This window comes from Phoca vitulina, unplaced genomic scaffold, assembly GCF_004348235.1.
Source record: "Phoca vitulina isolate PV1807 unplaced genomic scaffold, GSC_HSeal_1.0 scaffold13, whole genome shotgun sequence".
Classification (NCBI taxonomy): Eukaryota; Metazoa; Chordata; class Mammalia; order Carnivora; family Phocidae; genus Phoca; species Phoca vitulina.
In genome coordinates, this window is record NW_022589716.1 from 7,679,604 (window position 1) to 7,691,791 (window position 12,188).

The 12,188-nt window shown below is 47.7% G+C and overlaps 1 protein-coding gene across 2 annotated transcripts in view; it reads left to right on the forward strand.

The window, feature by feature from the left end:
* The first annotated feature begins 393 nt into the window (after positions 1 to 393).
* The window catches only part of DAG1 (dystroglycan 1), a 69,080-nt gene continuing 57,285 nt past the window's right edge, over positions 394 to 12,188 (forward strand). Inside the window, exon 1 of one of the 2 annotated variants that reach the window (XM_032411294.1) lies at positions 394 to 553. The gene's annotated coding sequence lies outside the window, so the exon portion shown is untranslated. Of the gene's footprint in view, positions 554 to 613; positions 724 to 12,188 lie in introns of those variants that run through there. The other variant, XM_032411292.1, reaches the window with a different exon arrangement.

Genomic DNA, 12,188 nt, shown 5'->3' on the forward strand with positions numbered 1-12,188 from the left:
CAACAGGATCATCCTTAGCGATTTAGAGGACGCTTCCTGATTGTTTTCATGGCTTAGAAATACCTCTTGATTTGCGTTCGAGAGAAATGAGGAGGGCCAAAAAATAGGTGGTCATTTGAGGCAGGGCCAGTTTTCGAGCCCGACCACCCTGGGTCGGAGGGACGAGTCTCAGTGGCCCGAAGGCCTGAGGTTGGGCGGGGCGCCCCTCCCCCCACTACCAGACGAGAGGGCTGGGGGCAACCCGGACGGGCCGGGGCGTGTCCCGGGGACGGACCCGGCCGGCCGCGGGGCGTGGCTTCCAGGGTGGGGCGTGTCTTTTCGGGCGGGGGCGTGGCGGGCCAATGAGCAAAGCGGCGCGGATGGAGGCGGGGCCTGTGCGCGGGTGCGGCGCGCTGCGGGGCGGCGGACGCAGGCAGAAGCGGGCGTCGCGCGGACTGCTGGTCGATGCCGCGCGGAGCTGGCGGCGGGATTGGTTGCGGCACTCGCGTGTCAGGCGGTTGCTAGGCTCCGGCCGCGCGCCCCGCCCTCGCGCTCGTCGCCCTCTCACCGCCCGGTACGTGCTCGCGCGGAGGCTGCGGTGCGGCGCTCGCGCTCCTCGGGCTCGGCGGCGGCAGCGGCGGCGACGGCAGCTTGGCGCCGAGTCCCCGGGGAGCGGCGGCGGCGGCGCGGCGTCTTGCGGCCGGGAGGAGCAAACACCTGCCGCGGCCCGCCCGCCGGCGCTCGGTGAGTGCGCCGCCCGTCCCCTGCCGCCGAGCCTGGCAGCCCAAGCCCCCATCCCCGTGGCCGGCCGAGCCTCCCGAGGAACACCTGCTGCTCGCGGTTTGGCCCGGGGTGGGGACACGGTTGTGGACGTCTTTGCGGGTGAGGCAGCGGCGCGGCCCGGGGAGAGCCGCCCCCCTCCTCTCGGCCCCTCAGGCGAAGGCTCAGGGCGTTCCGCGGCCGGGCCCGGGCTCCGCGCCGCGGCGATGGGCCAGGCCTCAGCCCGGCCCGCGCTCCGGGGAACGCGGGGCCTGCGCGTTGGCCACAGGCGTGTACGGCCTTTGGGCCGCCCCCTGGGCTTGCAAAGAGGGTGGTCGCGCGGCCCAGTTGGGCGGAAGCCGGAGGATGGGGCATTGACCCCCCGCAGGAGGCGTGGAAGGGCGCCGCAGCCGCTGGGACCTGAGCTGCTCAGAGCCTTGGGGTCACCCCCCCTCCCCCCGCCACACACACACACACACACACACACACACACACACACACACACGAGCTGCTCAGAGCCTTGGGGTCATTCCCCTTCCCCCCCACCACACACACACACACACACACACACACTCACACTCACACACTCTTGAGCTTCTTTGGAAGCCTCCTGCCTTTTCACCTTTTTACTTGGTGTTTGGAAAACCAGATTGACCAGCGGGTGTATGTGTAAAGTGTCTCCAGAGAAAATGCTGTCTCGGCTTAGAATCCTGCCAAAAATTCCGAGTTAATTTCATACAAACTCAAGTGCTAATTAAAAATGCATATTTTAATCTCTATGACATGTGAAGCTCTTAGGTTTGTAAACTGACTTACTTCAGAATTAGTTTTAATGATGATCATGAAGTTTTGCTTTGGTGGAAGCTAGAGCCTGGGACAACACGTTTATAGCCTAAAGTTCTAACTTAAGAGCCGGGCCTGCTATTTCCCTAAATAAGCGAGGAGAAGCGATTCCTGGCATGGAACCCAGACTCAGTGCAGGGAGGTGGTGTTTATAGGACATAAGCCCAGATAAAGAGTTGGATGTGCTACCAGGTGTTTTGGAGTCTGGTGTAGATGGGATATTGTAACTTTATCAGGTTGTTCTATGCTTAGTGTTCAGAGACGTGATAATTTTGGAATGTCCCTGTTTTAAAAAAGATTCAACCTTGGAGACATAAAAATCTCTAGTTGGAGTATGGAGAAGTTGAATTGAACTTTGCTGTGGAGCCAAGAAATAAGAGCTCATGGCCTGCATGTTTAAAGGAGGCTGAGGAGCCATTTCTTAGAGAAATCAGATTTGAGGAGAGAGTAGGATGCATAGTGTGAGCCTGTTCAAAGCCTGTGGGAGACTGTATGAAAGGAAGAGTAAGCAGTACTATATAGGCAACAAACACCTGGTTGGAACATGAAAGCTCTTGTTGATATGAGCCTTGGTTGAAAGAGGAAGAAAGCAAGTCTTAACTGTTCTTGGAAAAGTTGATTTGTGGCAAAATACATTCATTCATTTAATGAATATTTGGCTTCACTATTTGGCCTAATTTTGTGGTAGGTTCAGGGTACCCATGTAAAAGAGGCTGGTTCTGCCCTTAAGGAACACAGTTTCAGGGACAGTGGGGATTAAGGAACCTATGATTGATAGTATCTGCCCACTAAGTGTGCTCACATGGTGCTTTGGGAGCCTGAGGAGAGGGAATTCCTAAGCTGAGGCTTGCAGGGCCAGCAGGAATTAGCTGGGGGACAGCAAGGTCTGGACACAGGGAACCACATGTACATGAGCTCCTAAAATAGCACCTGTGAGTCCTCCAGCTTGGCGAGTGGGATCTCTAGGCCTTTCTCATTGTGCTTGGGAGTTCAGACTTTATCCTCAGGGTGCAGAAGCCTGAGAAGGCTTTTAAACTAGTGGAGTGGCAGGGTCCAGACCTATGTTTAGAAAGATCTTGCTGGTGGCCACATAGGTAGTGTCAGGGAGAGGAGGGGTTCAGGACCTCTGGCTGTGAGGTCAGCCAGTAGAGGAGAGATGAGGAGGGAGGAGGAGCCAGCTGAGAGGCTGAAAAGGTTGAGCCAAGGGAATGCCAAGCTGGGGTTGTGGGGGGGCAGGGAGAAGAAGCCTGTATTCAGGAATGTGTGGGTCAGAAGACAGAGCATGACCAAGGATTTAACTATATGTTCTGCAAGTTAGCTGGTGTCTGTTAAACACTGAGAGTGGTGGGGTAAGAGGGGGACCCTGGAGCCACTTAGACTGAGATTGTTTAGGAAAGAAGAGGCATGGCATTTGATTGTTAAAAATCTTTTTTTTTTTTAAAGATTATTTATTTATTTATTTGACAGAGACACATCGAGAGGGAACACAAGCAGGGGGATTGGGGGAGGGAGAAGCAGGAGCCCAACGTGGGGCTCGATCCCAGGACCCCTGGATCATGACCTGAGCGGAAGGCACACGCTTAACGACTGAGCCACCCAGGCGCCCTTGATTGTTAAAAATCTTATCTCTTGAACTTGAGGCATTGCATTTCCTGTTGGGCAGGGCTGTTGTATCCATCTCAGAGTAGAGGTGTGTTCATTCTTTTCTTTTTTTTTTTAAGAGGTGTGTTCATTCTTGACACAGATGAGAGTATGTTCATCTCTTTATCTCACAGTTGTTCCAGCCTTTCCTGCTTTCTGAGGGTCAGTGATGTGATAGAATACATCAGCCACAGTCAAGGGCCTTCTGTTTCTGGTCTATGTGCATCATTGCTAATGGTTATGAGAATCCTTTATATTGACTGAGGAAGCAGAGTCCTAGATGAGGGAATGTTCCCAAGGACACACGGCTGTCATCATGTGGCAGTCAGGATTTGAATCCAGGTTGAACGTTTGGCTATGCCCACCTGTGTTTGTGTTGCATCAGACTGATGATGGTAGCCTTGGTTGGGTGCTTCTCTAGTGAAGACCAAGCCCAGGTGTTTGGTGGTGGGCACAATGCCAGGGCAATATGGGAGAAGTGATCAGGGACTCCACACAGAACTCCAGGAACATGCTGTGAGGGACCATTCTCAGAAACTAGGATTTGTCTGAGCTTTCTTGGGGCCTTTACTGGTGCTCTGGGCACTATGCTGAAGTAAGCCAAGGAGTCTGGGTCCTAGGCTGGGGAGGGCAGGCTTTAGGGTGGGATTTCAATTGAACTGGACCCTCAAGAAAGGTTAGTGGTTTGATTGGTGAAGGAGTTGATGGCAGGAAGGTCACAACTCTGTGGAAGGAAAAGAAGTGAACAGAGGCAAGGAGTGGGGAGAGAGAAGACAGGGCACCTTTTTTGTATGTTCTAGAAGGTTGGCTTGGAACCAGAAGGAACTTGGAGCACAGCTGTGGCGGTTTGAAGGTCTTGGAGCACAGCTGTGGTGGTTTTAAGAAGTGACCCTGGGGTGCCTGGCTCAGTCAGTGAAACATGGGACTCTTGCTTTTGGGGTTGCGTGTTTGATCCCCATGCTGGGCATAACATTTATTTAAAAACTTTTTTTTTTAATATAAAAAAAAAAGCCCCCATTGTGACTGTGGAGACTGGACTGGAGGCAAGTTGGTTACTCCTGTGGTCCAGTAAGGAGACTGGGGACCTGAACAAGGACAGTGGTCAGCGGGGGCATGAGGAGAGAGAAAGAAGGTTCAACATGAGGCAGTTCAGCAGACATTAGGGACCTGAATGGTGCTGGTATCATCAGGGATCTACCGTTGAATAGAAGGGGCAGGAGGTGACAGTGGAATGTAAGCCAGCATCAGCCAAGCACTGGTAAGGACATGAGAGACTCGGAATAAACAGGGGCGCCTAGACTGCAAAACGAGGGGAAGGCTGAGTCTGTGGCAGGCAGGTGAGATGAGGGGCTGTCCTTGGGTGACCTGAAAAAGGTGGAGGACTGAAAGACCAGGCCATGCCTGAGGACCAAGGAGTAGAGCCAAAGGAAGTGTCCTTGGGGAAAAGTGGGGCAAAGGCTGACGTGAAAGGTTCAGCTGGGCCAGTGGGGTGTCCCTGGAAGTTCTGAGTGGGATAGTGCTTGTGTCCCAGTTTTGAGTCTGTTGCAGGGGTGCAGTTGAAGGAGGTAGAAAGTAGATGTATAAAGAAGGAGGTAGGGGCGCCTGGGTGGCTCAGTCATTAAGCATCTGCCTTCGGCTCAGGTCATGGTCCCAGGGTCCTGGGATGGAGTCCCACATCGGGCTCCCTGCTCCGCGGGGAGTCTGCTTCTCCCTCTCCCATTCCCCCTGCTTGTGTTCCCTCTCTCACTGTGTCTCTCTCTGTCAAATAAATAAATAAAATCTTAAAAAAAAAAAAAAAAAAGGAGGTAGAAAGGGTGGTTGAAAGAAATGGCAAGGAAGGGGTGTACGCAGGGAGGAGAAACCGTGATTTGTTGACCCACTTGGTGGGTAGGGAACTAGTGTCTTTTAAAATGTCTGCAGTTTAGATCTTGGGGTCATGAGTTCCAGCCCTGCATTGGACCCCACACTGGGCGTGGGGTCTACTTAATAAAAAAATATGAATTAAAAAAATTGGGGGCACCTGAGTGGCTCACTTGCTTAAGTGTCTGACTTTCAGCCTCAGCTTAGGGCTTGATCTCAGGGTCGTGAGTTCAAGCACCATGCTGGGCATGGAGCCTACTTAAAAATATATATATACACACACACACATATATATGAAATGTCTGCAGTTTGGGAGACTCAGAATCGTAGCAAGGATGATGTGGCTTTCAAGTGGATTCATTGAAAGAATGGTCATTGGTTTGCACACTTGACCTGTGCAGAGTAAACTAAAGGTGGCCCATGATAGTGTGAAATTGGACACCCTTTACCTTGCTTGCCTTTTTGAGTTTTTATTTTGGTCATAGCCTTCTTGATAAGAGGTGTACAACTAGCGTAGTGGAATGGCAAGTGGTGATAGACCCATTTAGTGGATGGGCAAGAATAAGAGTGAGGCCTTGTGAGTTTTTTTTTTCTTCCAAATATTTATTTGAGAGAGAGAGAGCGCGCGTGTCTGCACAGTAGAGGGAGAGGGGCAGATGGAGGGGGAGAGAATCTCAAGACCCTGAGATCATGACCTGAGCAGAAACCAAAAGTTGGATGCTCTAAGGACTGAACCACCGATGCGCCCTGCCTTATGAGTTTTTTTCCTAGCCTATACAGGAGGTCAGTGAAGAGAAGTTTGATTCAATATCCAGGTGCTCTGGGTGTGTTGTTTAGACTGGAGTCACTGCGGAGTGTGACTGCTTGGAGGCTGGAGGCTTCCAGAGTATTAGAGAAGTAAGAAATGCTGGTTTGAACATTGAAGGGGTCCAAATGGGGACTAGAGACCATTGAACCTCAAGGGAACTAAAAGTGAGAATAAATTGAGGTAATGTGTTCTTCAGTGTGTCCTGTGAATTGGTCAAGGATTTCTCCATCCTTTTTTGGAGTAAGTTTTCTTCCTCCTCCCTATTAAAGAGTGTTTCTTTGCCTTTGCCAGTGTTACTGTGCTGTTGGTTCTTTTTTTTTTTTTTTTTTAAAGATTTTATTTATTTATTTGACAGAGAGAGAGAGACACAGCGAGAGAGGGAACACAAGCAGGGGGAGTGGGAGAGGGAGAAGCAGGCCTCCCTCAGAGCAGGGAGCCCGATGCGGGGCTCAATCCCAGGACCCCGGGATCATGACCTGAGCCGAAGGCAGATGCTTAACTCGACTGAGCCACCCAGGCGCCCCTGTGCTGTTAGTTCTTAAGCCTCCATCTTTTTCTGCTTTTCCTGTGTTGACACTCCAGGCCTGGAGTAAGGTGATAGTGGTTTTGAATATATAAGTGATTAATCTGGTCCTTTCCCAGTGGGTCTTTCTGTGTCCATGCCTTTGGGTACTAATCGAAAGCAGTCTTCCTACGAGTCACATAACCTGCTTTGCTTTTTGACCGTCCTATTTCACTCTGATCATTAGTAATATTGCTCAGATAGCAATTTCTATAAATAGGATTTTAGAGTAGTTTACAAAATTATACCAGCCAGAGGGCTTAATTTAGCTTTGATGAATAGGGTTTCCTATTTTCCTGTTTCTTGGGTTTGATAGCTAAGCATTTTCTTAGCTTTGCTCTCTGTCTGGGGTAGGAAGATGGATGGGACGCAGTGGGACAGTATCATAAACTGAAGGTATCTAAGTTTGTGAAGCTGTTCTGAGTTATCTGCTGGAGTGAAGTAAATCTGAATGAAACTTTAGCAGTATGGTAACTTAATTTATACTTTTATTTTAAAAAAAATTAAAATTTATTTTAAGTTTATTAAGCAATCTCTACAGCCTAAGTAGGGCTTGAAATTACAACCCTGAGATCAAGAGCCACATGTTAAGCCAGCCAGGCACCCCAATTTATACTTATATTTTATTTATTTTTAAATTTTTTTTAAACTTTTATTTTAAAAGCAGGCTTCTAATGGGAACAATCAGCTGAATGTAAAAAATCACTTTTATGACTGAATGTCTTTGTCCTACACATCATAGCATTGAGGTTAAAATATCACTAAGTTTTAGATATTGGAATTTTTAAATTTTTATTTATTTATTTATATTTTTAAAAGATTTTATTTATTTTTAGCATTTTTTAAAAAGATTTTATTTATTCATTTGAGACAGAGAGATAGAGAGATAGAGAGCATGAGCAGGGGGAGAAGCAGAGGGAGAGGGAGAAGCAGGCTCCCTGCTGAGCCAGGAGCCCGATGTGGGGCTTGATCCCAGGACCCTGGGATCATGTCCCGAGCCGAAGGCAGACGCTTAACCATCTGAGCCACCCAGGCGCCCCGTATTTATTTATTTGACAGAGAGTGAGAGAGCGAGCACAAGCAGGGGGAGCAGGAGAGGGGGAAGCAGGCTCCCTGCTACACAGGGCTGGATCTCAGGACCCTGGGATCATGACCTGAACCAAAGGCAGACGCTTAACCTACTGAGCCACCCAGGTGCCACAGAATTTTTTTAAAAATTATTATTATTATTTTTTATTAAGTAATCTCTGTGCCCAGCATGGGGCTCAAACTCATGACCCTGAGATCAAAAGTCTCATTCTCTACTGACTGAGCGAGCCAGGCACCCCTACTGGAATTATTTTTTATCTTTGAAATTGTTAATAATTTTTGGTCCTGGATTAATTCTATAGAAAACATTTAGTTTTCATTGGTGGTGTGGACTGGAGACTGAGTGGCATTCCCCACTTCCTTTGGTGTAATTCTATTTTGGTTGTGGGCATTCACCAATATTGGATCCTTCTTTTCCTCCAGGGCCTCTGCTCTTCAGGAAGATAAGGCATGCATGCATTCATTCATTCATTCATTTATTTATTTATTTATCTATCTATCTAAGATTTTATTTATTTATTTGACAGAGAGACAGCGAGAGAGGGAACACAAGCAGGGGGAGTGTGAGAGGGAGAAGCAGGCTTCCCGCTGAGCAGATAGCCTGATGCAGGGCTTGATCCCAGGACCCTGGGATCATGACCCGAGCCGAAGGCAGACGCTTAACGACTGAGCCACTCAGGTGCCCCAAGATAAGGCTTTTAAAGCAGCCTAGCACTAGAAGGTGAGGTAAGGTATTTGAAAATTTCAGAGAGATTTCTGCAAAAGAAAGATGATGGATACCTCCATACTTGGCAAAATGATTATGGAATTTTATTTTTATTTTATTTTTTTAAAGATTTTATTTATTTGAGAGAGAGAGAGAGAGCACATGAGAGAGGGGGGAGGGTCAGAGGGAGAAGCAGGGAGCCTGATGTGGGACTCGATCCTGGGACTCCAGGATCATGACCTGAGCCGAAGGCAGTCGCTTAACCAACTGAGCCACCCAGGCGTCCCGATTATGGAATTTTAAAACACTATAGTGGGGAAAAAGCTGCATCAAGTAATGCATATATTTAAAATAAGAAATTTGGGGGGTGCCCTGGTGGCTCAGTTGGTTAAACTCTTGGTTTCAGTCAGGCCATGATCTCAGTGTCTTGAGATCGAGCCCCACGTGGGGCTCCGTGCATGGCACCGAGTCTCCTTGTCTCTCTCCCTCCCCCTCTGCTCCTACCCCTGCTCTCTCTCGCAAATAAATAAATAAAATCTTTAAGAAATTTGGAAAATAAAAAGTAGAAAAGAAAGGAAAAATCCTTTGTCTCCCAATTTTAGTCTTTTTTAAAAAAGTTTTATTTAATAATCTCTACACCCTACATGGGGCTTGAACTCAAACCCCAAGATCAAGAGTCCCATGTTCTTCCGACTGAGCCAGCCAGGCGCTCCTAGTCTTTCTTTAAGTAGGAAATACCAACACATGGTACGAACTCAGAAAGTTCAAAAGGATTATACAGGGAAAAGCCTTCTTCCATCCATCCCTTCAATCCCCAGTTCTCCCTAGAACAGCCATTATCCCCTGAGACCTGGCTGTCCTCCAGTAGACCTTGGGCAGCACTTTTACTGAGTTTAGGTTAGAGCAAAGATTTCATTTTTATTCTGCTTTTCTCCTAGCATTATAGCATGAGCTATGTTCTAGAAATATAACTTTTTTTTTTTTAAGATTTTATTTATTTTTTTGACAGAGAAAGTCACAGTGAGAGAGGGAACACAAGCAGGAGGGGGAGTGGGAGAGAGAGAAGCAGGCTTCCCGCTGAGCAGGGAGCCCAATGCAGGGCTCGATCCCAGGACCCTGGGATTATGACCTGAGCCGAAGGCAGGCGCTTAACGACTGAGCCACCCAGGCGCCCCTAGAAATATGACATTTCTAATGGTTAACCTGTCTCTAGTTCTTAGATGGTTGTTTCTTACTTTGAATAATAATGTTGCTGTTAACATCTTTGGGCATTAAGGTTTTTTTAAAAATAATCTCTTTTATCACCATATTAAATACAAAGCTTTTAAAAAGAGTGAGACATGACTTAGAGTTTTGCAGGAGCACACCTATAATGTCAAGTGAGGCAGGTTTGTATTGGTCTTTATTTTTAAGTATGGTGTATGTTTTTCCCTAGTCCCTTTTCTGTGACTTGCATGAAAGAGCGATCTTTATAGCCATGCAGAGGCCCAGACTCAGTCAGTGTTCTCTGCCACTGGGGGTATGTGTAGCCACAGATTCATTCTTCTGAGACATTCACAGCCCTTGGATACCCTAAGTATAGGGGAGGGTGCCAATTGAGGGGAGCTCAAGGACAAGTGAGACACTTGGAAGGATGTGTTGTATTCAGGGAAATAACGGTCAGTGCCCAGCTTGGTCCCCTGTTTGGCATTTGCTCTTCATTTCTATGGGTGTTGAATTTTTGTATATGGAGTATGGGAATCTATAAACAAGAAACACTTCTAACAGAGTTCTTTCGTTTTTATTTTATTTTATTTTTAATTTTTTTGTAAGTTCTATACCCAACATGGGGCTTGAACTCACAACCTGAGATCGAGAGTCGCATGCTCTACTGACTGAGCCAGCCAGGTGCCCCCAGACTTCTTTCTAATAGTTGGTATCTATGTATTGAAACAGATTAGTGGACTTGGAAGATGTTTGTTTTTGCAAATGATAGAATTGTTTCTGTTTTACCTCTCTCTGTGCTGGGAGCATTTCCCCCCAAGCATTCTAGGGGTTGATGCGGGATTACTTAAGAAGATTCCCAAGGCTGTCTATAGCAGAATGAACCAGTTTTGCCTTGGTTGTCATAAATGCCTCTTACTTCGCTCAATTGTTCTCCAGGACTGGGTTGATCGTCTAGCCAATTATTGCCAAGAAAAATTATACAGTCAATAATGGAATTCCAAATAGCATTTCCTTTTAATTTGGCTATTAATCAGAATCTGGGACATCATCCATTTTCTGGGTCTTTGTTTTACTACAGAATGCCTCCATAAAACATGCATCTCTCCTCACTGTAAAAATCCTGTGTATACTCTTGTTTGGGCTGGTAGGTTGTCTTTGCATCAGATCTGCCCTGACCTCAGGGAGTCTTGCTTACTGGATTTTTAAATAACGGAGACCAGTCTGATGAGTAGCCCTTGAGCAGGGGTGGATTCTGAGTCTTGTGGAAAGTGAGGAAGTATAGAGAACTTTGCTCTACCTGTTATGTTAAGCATGCCTGAATAAGTGTCTTACATATTTTTAGACTGAGCAGTGTTGGGAAGATTGAATTGCCTGAGTAGAGAAATTTGGTGGGAGGAGACTAGAAGAGAAGCTCATTAAAGATCTAAAAATAGAATTCATTAAAGTCACAGATAGATAACAGTAGGATTCCTGTCTCACTCTCTCTTCTGGATTTGTGCTACCAGCTTACCTGGAAAAGATCACAATATTTTGTCAGAAGGGTCAACAGTATAGACTTAAAATACTGTGTCTGCCAGTCCGAAGATGTGCTTTTTCCAGTTTTCAAGTACTTTATTTTTTTTTTTTTTAAAGATTTTATTGATTTATTTATTTGGGGGAGAGAGCGAGAAACAGCATGAAAGGGGAGAAGGTCAGAGGGAGAAGCAGGCTTCACGCTGAGCTGGTAGCCCGATGTGGGACTCGATCCCTGGACTCCAGGATCATGACCTGGAGCGACCGGCAGTCGCTTAACCAACTGAGCCACCCAGGCGCCCCTCCAGTTTTCAAGTACTTTAAAAGTGACTGGATTCCTTGGTGCCGGGAAGAAATCCTTAGCAGGAAAAGTTGATTCTTCTGCTTGCAGTGCCAGCCCTGAGCTGACAGGGCCTGTTGGGTGCTTGTCCCCTCAAAGCTCTGAGTTTTTTTTCCCTTCTGGTTGGGCACTGCTGACCAGAGAGGGGACTCTTATATAAGGCCACCTTAATCAGATGGCACTTCAGGTCTCTCCTCTGGTTGTTTTTAGGAGGCGTTTCATTTTGATTCAGAAAGCTGGAAAGGAAAATGGCTGCTCATGTTTTCTTCTTACGCGGGCGTCTGGCGCCCTGGGCTCCCTATGCCCTTTCCCTCTGTGTGAGGGGGTGTTCCCTCTGTGTGAGGGGGTGAAGGAATGTCCTTGCCTCCCCTCTCCCCTCCTGCCATGAGCTTCCAGGGAGAATGGGGCCCATTGTCCACGGCAGTGTCAGGTCTGCTGTGGCCTCTGCCCTTTCTGCTGTGGTTACTGGGTGCTGAGGGCCCAGCCAACAGTCCCTTCCTTCCATGCGGCCCTGCCTTTCAGGACTGTTCTGAGGGACGGTCCTTGTGCTTTGTTTGCCCCTACGTCTGCCCACTTTTGTCAAGTCTTGATAAACATTCTTGTGGACCCCTATGCAGGCCTGAGCTCACTCTTGCAGCAGATTTGAGGCCATATTTGGAGAAGCAGGCCTGCTGCTCCCTGCTGCTCCCAAGGGTGGCTTAGTGCTGGTCACAGGAGGCTGGGCACTCCCTCCAGGCCTTTAATTATGTTTGGAATCCTCTGGGAAGCATAGGATTAATCTATTTGTGAGTGAAATTAGACTTTAAATTTTTAAAAATTTATTTTGGCCTTCAATTATATCTCAATAAAGCTGGAAAATATTTGTTTTAGCCTTCATCAGCTG